The sequence below is a fragment of the Loxodonta africana genome, chromosome 4 (assembly GCF_030014295.1).
Source record: "Loxodonta africana isolate mLoxAfr1 chromosome 4, mLoxAfr1.hap2, whole genome shotgun sequence".
NCBI classification, from domain to species: Eukaryota; Metazoa; Chordata; class Mammalia; order Proboscidea; family Elephantidae; genus Loxodonta; species Loxodonta africana.
Window position 1 is genome coordinate 38787592 of NC_087345.1, and position 12890 is coordinate 38800481.

At 40.9% G+C, this 12890-nt stretch overlaps 1 long non-coding RNA gene across 1 annotated transcript in view; it reads left to right on the forward strand.

The window, feature by feature from the left end:
- LOC111753184 (uncharacterized) overlaps positions 1 to 12540 on the forward strand; it is a 38385-nt gene extending 25845 nt beyond the window's left edge. The window contains exon 4 of the long non-coding RNA XR_002788071.2: positions 11967 to 12540. This is a non-coding gene — a long non-coding RNA (uncharacterized LOC111753184). The remainder of the gene's footprint in view (positions 1 to 11966) is intronic.
- Positions 12541 to 12890: the final 350 nt, after the last annotated feature.

The window sequence follows — 12890 nt, forward strand, 5'->3', positions numbered from 1 at the left end:
CTTCTACTTCAACATTTCTTCTATTTGCTTTAGCTACTCTGTGTTCATGGGCAATTTTCAGAGTCTTTTCTGACATCCATTTTGTTCTTTTCTTTCTTTCCTGTCTTTTTAAGGATCGTTTGCTTTCTTCATGTATGATGTCCTTGATGTCATCCCACAACTAGTCTGGTCTTCAGTCATTAGTGTTCAATGAGTCAGATCTATTCTTGAGATGGTCTCAAAATTCTGGTGAGATACACTCCTATGTCTCAACCACTGAACTAGGTACCATAAGAGATTAAAAATAAATAAGCTCCTCAAAGTTTGGGGCCTTTGAGGAGTTTATTTATTTGGGAAAAGAGAGAAAGAACAATACCAATAAGAAGAAGAAGGAGGAGGAGGAGAAATGGAAGGCAAAGACAAAGTGAAGGAGAAGAAGGAGAAGAAGAAACAAACAGTAGGAGGTCAGGAAAAGGACATGAAATTTTATTGAGCACCTACTAGTGGACAAGGCTTTGCATATATAATCTCTTTTTGAGATAGGTAAAGGCGCCCTGGTGGAACAACAGTTCAGCCCTCAGCTGTTAACTGAAAGGTTAGCGATTTGAACCCACCAGCTGCTCTGCGGCAGAAAAGATCTAGCAATCTCCTCCTGTAAAAATTACAGCCTAGGTCACCCTACGGGGCAGTACTTTGCCACATGGGGCCGCTATGAGTTGAAATCTATTGGAGGGCACCTAAGAGCAATTAACACCCTCATTTTTCATATGAAGAAATTGAGGCTCTGGGAGTATAATAGCTTACCCAAGGCTACCCAGCTAGTAATTGGTAGAGTCTGGATTTGAACCATTATGTCAGATTCAAAGCCCAAGCCATTTTCACTGTTGTATGGGTTAAGGGCTGTGGTGAATGCAGACAGGAAGTGTTAGAGATGTCCAGAGGTGGGAGAGGTCACTGTGTGCTTGACGGGTGAAAAGTGTGTTCACTGGACATGGAGGAGGCAGGTGCAGTCGAAATGTGCTGGCAGGGGCAGAGAGAAGGGTGAATAACCGGCATGAGGTTGGTTGCTGTGTTCCTTTTAATTTGGGGCACAGAAGCTAGGATCAGTCCTGTGTTGCGTATAAGACACTGCATTATCTTGGTAGTGACATAAAGTCTTACCTCTGGCAAAAAGTTGTGGCCTATGATTTTTTTTCCTTCTTTTTAATAGCCCATTCTTTTTTTTTTTTCAAGTGGCCTTTACTGTCTCTTGGGGCTACACATAGGTTTACCTGGTGAGAGTGAACTAACATTTGTAGTAGGCGTTGGGGTATGCTGCCCAGATCCCCCACTTTGGGAGGAAACTGAGGGTGTGAGTGGTTGACAGCATTTGCCTTGTCCCCCAAACCCTGGCAAAGAGAAGCTGCCTTGTCTAAGGTCATGTCCCTTTTCCAGGAGCAGCCTGAATTCAATGGCTGGCAGATGTGGGGTAGGTAGGAAAGTTTGGGCCCTTTGCCTCCAGAGCACTCCTGGGACCAGCTGAGGCCTTTGCTGTGATTGCAAATCTCTCCCTCTGCCTGAATCGGCAGCTATCTTTTCCCCACAGGTGCCCTCCCCAATAAAACTCTTGCATGCAAATCTCCATTTCAGCTTCTGTCTTCCAGGGAACCAGACCTTTGACAATAACACCCCCCCCCCCGCCAAAAAAAAAAAAAAACAGTTGCTGTGGCGTCAGTTCCTACGGATGGTGATCCTGTGTGTGTTAGAGTAGAATTGAACTCCATAGGGATTTTCATGGCTGATTTTTTGGAAGTAGATCACCAGGGCTCTTTTCTGAGGCGCCTCTGGGTGGATTTGAATCTCTGATTTTTTTGTTAGTAGCCGAGAGCGGTAACAGTTTGCACCACCCAGGGACTCTGACATTACTTTTCTTCAAAAGGCTATTTAATTCTCCTGTGGCCTGTTGTTAAGGGATTGATGTCTATTTTCATTCCAGGAATTGATCTGTGTCGCTTTTCAGATTTTATTTGTATGGAATTTTTTCTGTGTATGCAAAAGGGTATGTAAGAATTGAGAATGTTTTGAGCTCTATTGGAACAGCACAGTAGTGAAAAAGCTCTGTTGGTTAGTGCTGACATTTTGGCTGTCATGACTGCCAAACCACACAGTGTGGCCACGTGGCAGAGCTGAGAGTCTGAGGCCAGAGGCCCTGTTGAAAAAGGCCAAAGATACAATCTTCTTATTGTTCAGTCTACTTTCCTTCATTTCCTGGTCTCAACTTGCACTTTAACCTGGCCAGTCACAGCTCAAAGTGTCCTCCTGACCTGCCCTTGGAGCAGGCGAGAGAGTGTGGATGACCACTGCAAATCTGTCACCATGGTTGGAAAAAACAGCACCCGGCGCCTGCCTCACCGTGTATGGGGGGTGGTCATTTATCTTCCAATGACTCAGTATAAGTCAGCTCTGCAGCTTGCTTCCAAAGGGAAGAGGAGGTTTCCACAATTTTTTTTTTTCCAATTTAAAACAGAAACAGTTTTCCTACATTAAATGATTTGTTTTACCGACAAGAAGGACCAATGAGTAAAGTACATGGAAAGTAGCATGAAAAATATATTTGGTTTAAATATTCCATGACACGGAACTGGTGATTACAAATTAATCAGAAACTTTGTTGTTTTTGAAAGTCAGCAGGCTGGAGAGCAGGTAGAATTAGAGAAAATTCAGCATCAGTATTGAAAAGAAATGAAATTTTCTAACCATTTCATGGATAAAAACCAAATCCATTGCAGTTGAGTTGATCCTGACTCATAGCGACCGTATAGGACAGAGTAGGACTGCCTCATAGGGTTTCCAAGGAGGGGCTGGTGGATTCGAACTGCCAACCTTTAGGTTAGTTAGCATATGTGTATCTATCTATCTGTCTGTCTGTCTATCTACCTGTTATCAATATAAGGTGTATATAAAATGCTTGTATACTTGGAAGGGACAATTTGCTAAAAGTAAAAATATATCGGGGTGATAGAATTTAGGTAATTAAAAAATTTTATTAATGTTTTAATAAATTAACCTTTAAAAATACATATCCACGAGAAAAACAAAACATGTTAATAAAATAAGAATGAGAAATAATAGGACAAGCGGAAGTTGATATCTGGAATAGGAATATGTTCCAGAGAAGCACTTAGCTAGAGTATAAAGTGAGGACAAATTCTGCTATTGTGCCCAGTTTTGTGTCTAAGTTGGGCCCAAGCTGGGATTCAGTCATGTTTGGGCATGTCCAGAGAGCTGGTGGGCCTGGTAACCTGCACACATCTATTAGCATGAATTGATTTGTCTGCATTGGAAGGGTCTGCTCAGTGGACGAAGACGGGGGAAAAACAGCCAGCCTAGTAGCAATCTCAGATAACATGTTCCTGGCCAAGCCCCAGGGACTCCAGGAGCAGTAAAGTCTGTTTTGATGAGCAGTACAGTATATGTGAATGGTGTGAGGGAACGAAGCTTGGGGGAAAGAGCACCGTGGGTGTAGTGGAGGGTGGGGAGGGGGAGGGTTGTGGCAAGTGGACTGAATTGTGAACACATGTGAACTGCCCCTCCCTGGAACCCTTCCAACCCTGGTGTGGTGGTGTGGGGTGCAGAAATATTTGAAGAGGATTTTTATAGGCATCTTGGAAGTCCTGCAAAAGCAGATGTGAGTAAAAGGCAATGGAATTGAGCAAGAGCTGTTATGAGTTAACATTCACCTACTGTGTTCCAGGCTCCCTGGTAAACTTGTTATGGTCATTAGCTGTTAATATTTTAGCAACACCCTGAGGAGGCCGTTTTTACCTCTTTGTAACAAATAAGGAAACTGAGGCTTGAAGAGGTTAAATAACTTGCTCAAGTTTTGCAGCTGCAAAATTGTTTCTCGATTCTGAGAAATTTTATTTGCTTAACGGGAAACACTTTAGTAGGTAAAACCTTGAGCTCTGAAGAGAAGCAAACTTGGGCTTCTGTCTTGACTTTACTGTGTGGTCTTGGACACTTTACATAACCTCTCTGAGCCTGGCAGGTTGTCGTAAAGATTAGAGATAATAGACACAAAGGAAAATAGTTAATGGTAGCTGCTATTATTACATATCAAACCTTTTGCCGTCGAGTCGATTCCGACTCATAGCAACCATACAGGCTGGAGGAGAACTGCCCCATAAGGTTTCCAAGGAGTCAATTCCAGCAACTGACCTTTTGGTTAGCAGCTGAGTTTTTAACCACTGTACCACCAGGGCTCTAAACCTGAGCTAATGACTATAAAATCATTGATGAATTAGCTGCTATATACTATTCAGCCAAAAGATAAAAGTAGGCTTTGACCACAGTCTATGACACTTGATAGATCGATTTCACAAGTTGGTGTGAATTTTGCAAATCTTTTTCTATGTTCATTTATTGGTAACTCTATAAATACTGACTGACGATGTCTGGGTCCCAAGTACTGGGCTCAGAGCCAGAGATAGAGAGTAAATAAATAGCAGTCCAGGTTCCTGCCCTCATGGAGTTTATAGTTTACAGCTAGACTAGAGGCAGAGGCAGACCTTAGACATGTCACTGTAAATAATTAATTTAGATTGTGATAAGTGCCACAGAGAAAGCTTCAAGAGGTTAGAAATGAACAAGACAAGGGCCCTCCCTCATTTTGTGCTTTCCCAAGGAAGAACCTGTGAGCTGCATTAAGTCAGACCACCGGGTGAGGGGGAACTAGTGTGGTGAGAGGCAACGTGATTGGGAAGTGTCCTGGGCAAAGGAGGCAGCGTGGGTTCAGGCCCTGAGTGGGGAAGCTGTATGTTTCAGAACCAAAAGAAGGCAGCTGTGGATGAGCAAAGGGGACTAATAAGCTAATAAATAATCCATTTGTCCTCCCACCCTTTCTATTTGCTTGAAGAGATTGTGTAGAATTGGTGTTAATTTTTCTTTGGTAAACTTCTCCAGTGAAACCACGTGGGCCTAGAGATTTTCTTTTTAAATTACAAATGCAATTTTCTTAATTGTTGCGTTGTTGTTAGTAGCCATTGACTTGGACCCCAACTCATGCCAACCTTGTGCACAGAAGAAAAAAACTCTTCGTGGTCCTTCACCATCCCCACGATCAGTTGTGGATTAGACTGTTGTGATCTATAGGGTTTTCACTGGCTGATTTTTGGAAGTGGATTGGCAACCTTTTCTTACTAGCCTGTCTTCTTCTGGAAGCTCCTCTGAAACCTGTTCAGCATCATAACAACATGCAAACCTCCACTGACAGATGGGTGGTTGTCGTACATGAGATGTATTGTCTGGGGGTCAAACCCAGGTTTCCCACATGGCAATTGAGAATTTTGTCACTGAACTACTCTTTAATAGTTCGAGGGCTATTCAAATTATTGATTTTATTTTGGGCGAATTGTGGTAGTTTTTGCTTTTGAAGTAGTTTGTGTTCTTTTTCCACTCCTTCTCAGACTACGATGACATAAATGTTAGGGTTTTTTGTTATATAGCCCACAGGTCCCTGAGGCTTTGTTCATATGCTTTTCATCTATTATGTGTTTGGTTTTCAGATTGAGTAATTTCTGTTGTTCTATCTTCAAGTTCATTGTTTTCTTTCCTCTGTCCCTTCCATTCTGTTGTTCAACTCATCTGCTAAGTTTTTTTGTTTCAGTTATTGTATTTTTCATTTCTATTATTTCCATTTGTTCTTTCTATCTTTTGTTTCTTTGCTGAGGCTTTCTATTTTTAAATTCGTTTTAAACTTGTTGGTAATTTCTCATTGAGTTGTTTCTATGATGGTTGCTTTAAGATCTTGGTTAAATAATTCTAACATCTCAGTGTTGGTATCTGTTAATTGTCTTTCTGTTCAAGTTGATGTTATCCTGGTTCTTAGTAGGATGATTTTTTATTGAAACGTGGTCATTCTGAGTATTATGTTATGGACTCTGGGTGTTATTTCAACCTTTTTTTATCTGGCTTCCTCTGATACCACTTTGACTAGGGTAAGGGAGGTTACTGCCTTGTTAATGCCAGGTGGGGTAGAAGTCTAGGTTCTCCAGGCAACCTCCACTGACACCTGGGGGGAGAAAGCCTCCTTGTTACTGCTGGGTGGGTGTCATGGATTGAATTGTGTCCCCCCAAAATATCTGTCAACTTGGCTAGGTCATGATTCTGAGTATTGTGTGATTGTCTACCATTTTGTTATCTGATATGATTTCTCTATGTGTTGTAAATCCTATCACTATGATGTAATGAGATGGATTAATAGCAGTTATATTGATGAGATCTACCAGATAAGAGAGTCTTGAGCCAATCTCTTTTGAAATATGTAAGAGAGAAGTGAGCAAAGAGACGTGAGGACCTCATACTACCTGGAGAGCAGTGCTAGGAGTGGAGCTCAACCTTTGGAGCTGAGGTTCCTACCCTTCAATGCTCCCGGCCCAGGGGAGGACTGGTGGCAGGGGTCGGGGGGACCCTTCCTCCAGAGCCAACAGAGAGACAGGGCCTTCCACTGGAGCTGGTGCCCTAAATTTGGACTTCTGGTCTGCTGGACTGTGGGAGAGTGAACTTCTCTTTGTTGAGGCCATTCACTTGTGGTATTTCTGTTGTAGTAGTATTAGATAACCAGGACAGTGGGGGTAGGAGTTCTAGCCTCCGTGTGGCCTCCACTGATACCACTGGGGTTGTAGCGTCCTTGTTGCTTCTGTCAGAATTCTTGCCTCTCCACTAGGCTTCCTCTGATATCACTCCAGTGGGGAAGAGAAGAGGTGCCTCATTACTCCTGTGTAGGGGTGGTGGTCTAGGATCCCTGCTTGGCCTTTGCTGGTGTGGGTAGATGTGGGGGCTACCATTTTTTCTCTGGTATTTGGGTAGAGTGGTTATTGTCTAAATTTTTTTTATCTTGCTAGGCTTCTCCTTTCTTGGTGCTTTTATTGAGAGAGCAGGTTTTGGTTGGGGCTGTCTTTGTCTGCACCCATTGGCTTTTCTGTGTGGCTAACTTCTCCAGCTCCAAGTCTAGGATATATGCGGCAAAAAGGAAACCCAGGGAATTCACTGCCATGTTGTTCTTTGGGTACTGAGGTCCCTAGCCAGTCTACCTTCTTCTTTCCACCTCTCAGAGTCTTCTTATTTTTGTTTTATATATAATGTGCAGTGTTTTCAGTTGTACTCAGCAGGAGGAATAGAGAAAAGTATTTTTTAATCTTTCTGGAAACAGAAGTCCCTAATGTAGATCCACCCTATTTATCTATAAGTACTTTTAGTCCTTCCACCTCCCCAAAATGTGGATATAATTAAATATTTAGCTTTCAAAATAAAATCTAAATGAGAATTGTTGAGTTTGTCATTGGTTCCTTGGGATATTGGGTACCAATATTTTTTTAGGAGTAAACCGTTTTCCAGGGCAGTCTGGGTTCAAATAATTTTAATGTTTTAACATTTCATCAACTAAAACATGCAATTTTCCATGTAAATAAATTCACAAGTTTGATAAAAATTTCTATAACTGACCTTAAGTCCCTATTTATATTTTGGAAATTGAGGTCACTTTATCTGGTCATGAAATATCAGAGCCAAACAATACACAACTAACATTTATTTTGATGCATTCTTTTACTAAGCATCTGGATGACTGTTAGAGAATAACAACAACAACAATATTTTACTATTAACCAGGCACTGTGGTAAGCTTTTTATTCATTGCAGACCTATTCAGAAGACAGTAATATTTTCTCCAGTTTACGGGTGAGTACACAGAGGCTTAGAGAGGTTAAATAAATTGCTTAAGGTCACACAACTAGCAAATGATGGAGCTGGAGTTTGGACCCAAGTGTCTCTGATGCCGTCACCCATGCCGAAGACTGGCACCATTTGATAGAAATATAACGTAAACCACATATGTAGTTTAAAATGTTTTAGTAGCCACATTGAAAATTTAAAAAGAAACACGTGAAATTAATTTTAATGATATATCTTATTTAACCCAGTATAACCAAAATATTGTCATTCCAAACTGTTGTCAAAAGAAAAATTATGATTATTATTTTTTATTGTGCTTTAGGTGAAAGTTTACAGCTCAAGTTCTCATACAAAAATTTATACACATATTGCTATGGACACTAGTTGCAGTTCCTATAATGTGACAGCACACTCCCCCTTCCACCCTGGGTTTCCCGGGTCCCTTCAAGCAGCTCCTGTCACTTCTTGCCTTCTCATCCTGCCTCTGGACGGGAGCTGCCCATTTGGTCTCGTGTATCTGCTTGAACTAAGAAGCACACTCTTCAAGAATATTATTTTATGTTTTATAGTCCAGTCTAACCTTTGTCTCGAGAGTAGGCTTCAGGAATGGTTTTAGTTCTGTGTTAACAGAGCATCCGGGAGCTATGGCTTCTGAGGTTCCTCCAGTCTCAGTCAGACCGTTAAATCTGGTCTTTTTATGTGAATTTGAGTGCTGCTCCACACTTTTCTCCTGCTCTGTCAGAGACTCTGTGTTGTGTTCCCTATCAGGGCAGCCATTGGTGGTAGCCAGGCACCATCTAGTTTTTCTGGTCTCAGGATGATGGAGTCTCTGGTTTATGTGGCCCTTTTGTCTCTGGAGCTAATATTTTCCTTGTGTCTTTGGTGTTCTTCATTTTCCTTTGTTCCAAGTGGGTTGAGACCAACTGATGCATCTTAGATGGCCACTCACAAGGTTTTAAGACCCAAGATGCCACTCACTAAAGTGGGATGCAGAACATTTTCTTAATAAACTTTGTTAGGCCAGTTGACCTAAATGTCCCCAAAAACCGTGGTCCTCAGACCCCAGTCCAGCTAATCTGTCGCTCAAGTGTTTGGTTGTGTTCAGGAAACGTCTTAGCTTTTGCTTTAGTCCAATTGTGCTGACTTCCCCTGTATTGTGTGTTGTCATTCCCTTCACCTAAGATGATTCTTGTCTACTGTCTAGTTAGTGAATTCCCCTCTCCCTCCCTCCCTACCCTCGTAACCATCAAAGAATGGTTTCTTCTGTGTTTAAACCCTTTCTTGAGTTCTTATAATAGTTGTCTCGTATAAAATTTTTCCTTTTGCAACTAATTTCACTCAGCATAATGCCTTCCAGAGTCATCCACGTTGCAAAATGTTTTGAGGATTCATCATTGTTCTTTAATGTTGAGTAGTATTCCATTGCATGTATGTACCATGATTTATTTATACATTTGTCTGTTGATGGGCACCTAGGTTGTTTCTGTCTTTTTGCTACTGTGAACAGTGTTGCAGTGAACATGGGTGTGCATATATCTATTTGTGTGAGGGCTCTTAGTTCTCTAGGATATATTCCAAGGAGTGGGATTGCTGGATCATGTGGTACTTCTATTCCTAGCTTTTTAAGGAAATGTCAAATCGATTTCCAAAGTGATTCCACCATTTTACATTCCCACCAGCGGTGCATAAGTGTTCCAGTCTCTCCACAACCTCTCCAACATTTATTATTTTGTGTTTTTTGGATTAGAGCTAGCCTTGTTAAAATAAAAAATAACTAATGAGACATTTTACATTCTTTTTGTACTGTCTTCAAAATATGACGTGTATTTCACACTTACCACACATCTGAATTTGGATACTGAATTTTCATTGGAAGCAATTGATCTGTATTTAGATTTCATAAAATTTACAGTTGAAAAAGTAGATTCACATACCCAAGGTATTCCAAACCCACTCAGAAGTTCTCCAATAATGGAATCAAGGATCAGTTTTAAGATAAATTTTAAATTAATATCAAATACAATAAAGAATTCAGTTTCCCAGTTGCCATGTTTCAAGTTCTCAATAGTCACACTTGGCTAATGGCTGCCACATTGGACACCACAGCTCTCTAGGCCACTCCACTATCCTGCCTGAATTCAGTGTTCCACTGAGGGCTGAATCTCAAGGAGAGCCAAAGCTATGCAAAGCCAGAAAGAGGGAGAAAATTCATGGACCTGAAAGACAGGGTCAGCCAAGGATTGAGAGAAAAGACCTTCCTTTTGGATGTTGTTGAGTTTACAGTAAGTTCTAGAGTCCTAGGTAACCAAAGTAGGAAGCTAAAATGTTTTCTTCCCTTTCTGAGAATGAGTCACATAGACATCTTACCAAACCTGGCTTTTCAAAGTAGGCTGTGCTAGACCCATGAAGGATTAAAGTCAAATGAAAACGGCATTGAGCTCCTAAAAGAGTGGCTCATCAGCTGAGCACGTCTGTGAGGCCATGAGCTGTGTCCCTGTACTGGCTGGTCATACAGCAAGGGGTCTGAGTCAGAGCTCAGAATGGAAAAATCTCAGATTTATTCTTGTAGTTGTTCATAGGGGTCTCCAGGTTATGGAACTTGTCTTGAAGTGGCAGAAATTATACCCTGGTGTCAAGAAGTAGTTTCTAATTTTTTAAAACTCAAACCCATTTCACAGTAGTAATCTCATAACCCTCTTAGGCATTAGAAAATTCATTGTGTTATTTTTGCAAAGTAATTGATAAAGAAGTGATGTTAAGTTAAAGAAAAATCAATTTAAGAGAGGTATATTATTAAAGATTATACCAAAATATATTTTAATATGTTCTGTAATAATATTTATAAAGTATAAAAGACCAGTTTTAATTTTTCCCTCTTTAAGTGACATATGCTATTTAATTGACTTTAAATAAATTATATAAAAAAGTATGACAACAAATGAGTATAAAAAGTAGTATATCTTGTTTGGCTTGGAGGCCAGATATATATTAAAATATAGATTGGGATTTAACTGTGTATTATGTTATTGTTAGCTGCTGTTGAGTTGGCCTCTGGCTCCTGGTGACCCCACGCACAATGGAACAAAATGCTGCCCGGTCCCATGCCATCCCTGTGGTCGGTTTTGAATTAGATTGTTGTGATCCATTGGCTGATTTTTGGACGTAGATTACCAGGTCTTTCTTCCTAGTCCTTCTCAGTCTGGAAGCTCCACTGAATCCTGTTCAGCATCGTAGCAATGTGCAAGCCTCCACAGACAGATAGATGGTGGCTGCATATGAAGTGCATTGGCTGGAAGTCAAACCTGGGTCTCCCACGTGGAAAGTGAAAATTCTACCGCAGAAACACTACTGCCCCTAGCTATGTGTTAAAACACCAAACAATAACAGCATTCAAGATCTGATGGAATCCTTGCATTTTTGTGGGCTTAAAAAAATTAAACTACCCATTAATTTGGTTATTTTTTTGTGTTTTATTTCCACTGGAAGACATAGAATGAGGGCTCTGGGTCCTCACTATATGACAGATACATTTTTACACATAACACATTGTGGATAAGGATGATTGTCATTCCCAATATACGAAAAGCCAAATTGTTTACGTTTTTGGGCCATACTGAAGCTGAAGGGGAAAAGGCCTTTCTTTTTGGGGCCCTGAGCTAGAAGGGTATGGACTGGGGGCTGCCTGAGAGCATCTCTGTGTGAAAGAAGCTTATCTTCATCAGGAGAGAATGAGACCAAGTCACAGAGCAGTAGAAAAGTCATGATAACTTTGTTTGACCTTGCGTGACCTTGTTTAACTTCTGGATCCATTTATGTCTAAAGTAAGATCTTTCCCCACCCCCACTTCACCAGATTTCTCAGTTATATGAGTGGATAGATTGTATTTTTTTCTTAAGATAATTTGAAGTGGGTTTTTGTCCTGACTAATAAAGTGTTTTATCTATGAATAAATTAACAAAAAGAAACTTCTGGTAAACATATCAATTTGTTAATAGTTAACAGTAGTTACCTATAGGTAACTGGTGGTGTAGTGGTTAAGAGTTTGGCTGCTAACCAAATGGTCAGCAGTTCGAATCCACCAGGCACTCCTTGGAAACCCTATGGGGCAGTTCTACTCTACCCTATAGGGTCGCTATGAGTCAGAATCAACTGGACGGCAACGGGGTTTTTTATAGGTGATTTTTCTTGCTTGTGATATTAATGATAGATAATTTCCACATTCTGTTGGATCACCTTTCTTTGGAATGGGCACAAATACCTTCCATATTTGTTATCAGAAAGGACAGTCCCTGGAGAAGGACATCATGCTTGGTAGAGGGTCAGCGAAAAAGAGGAAGAACCTCCATGAGATGGATTGACGCAATGTCTGCAACAACGAGCTCAAGCATAACAACAATTGTGAGGATGGTGAAGGACCAGGCAGTGTTTGTTCTGTTGTACACGGGGTCAGTATGAGTTGGAACGACTTGGCGACACCTAACAACAACAATACGTGATTTCAATTTTCTTCTTTTCCCTATCCCCCAAATTTTCTACAGCAATATGTATAATTTTGTAATCAGATTTCTAAGCTTATTACTTCTAAAAACCTGTTATTTGGATCAAGTTATGACACAATTGACTTTTAAGATTGGAAGCAACATTCTTGAAAACAAAGAATTGCTTTACTAGTAGACCACAGGGTGATGGGCTGACTACCAGTACCCACATCCAATTTCTCTTTTCCCCTTCTTATCCAAGTTTCCCAAGAGAGCAGGGGTTGACATTTGCTGTCTCCATTTCCATCCTCCATTCATTACTAGACTCTTTCTGCCCCATATCTTCACAGAAACTCACTTCCTGGGACCACCAGTGACCTTTGTTTTGCCAAATCCAGTGAATGGTTTTCAGCCCTTGTCTCACTGGATCTTATCTGATTGAGGTTGTTGATTGTACCTTTTTCCTGAAAACTTCTGTTATCTCCCGTGACACGACTTTTTCTCGGTTCTCAAACCTCTTGTTAGTCTGTTTTTATCAGTCCTGTCTTTAAACACTGGTGTCCTCCAAGATTCCTTCCTAGGCTCACCAAAACCAAAACCAAACCTGTTGCCATCAAGTCAATTCCGACTCATCTCAGCCTTATAGGACAGAGTAGAACTGCCCCATAGGGTTTCCGAGGAGTGGCTGGTGGATTGGAACTGCAGACATTTTGATTAGCAGCC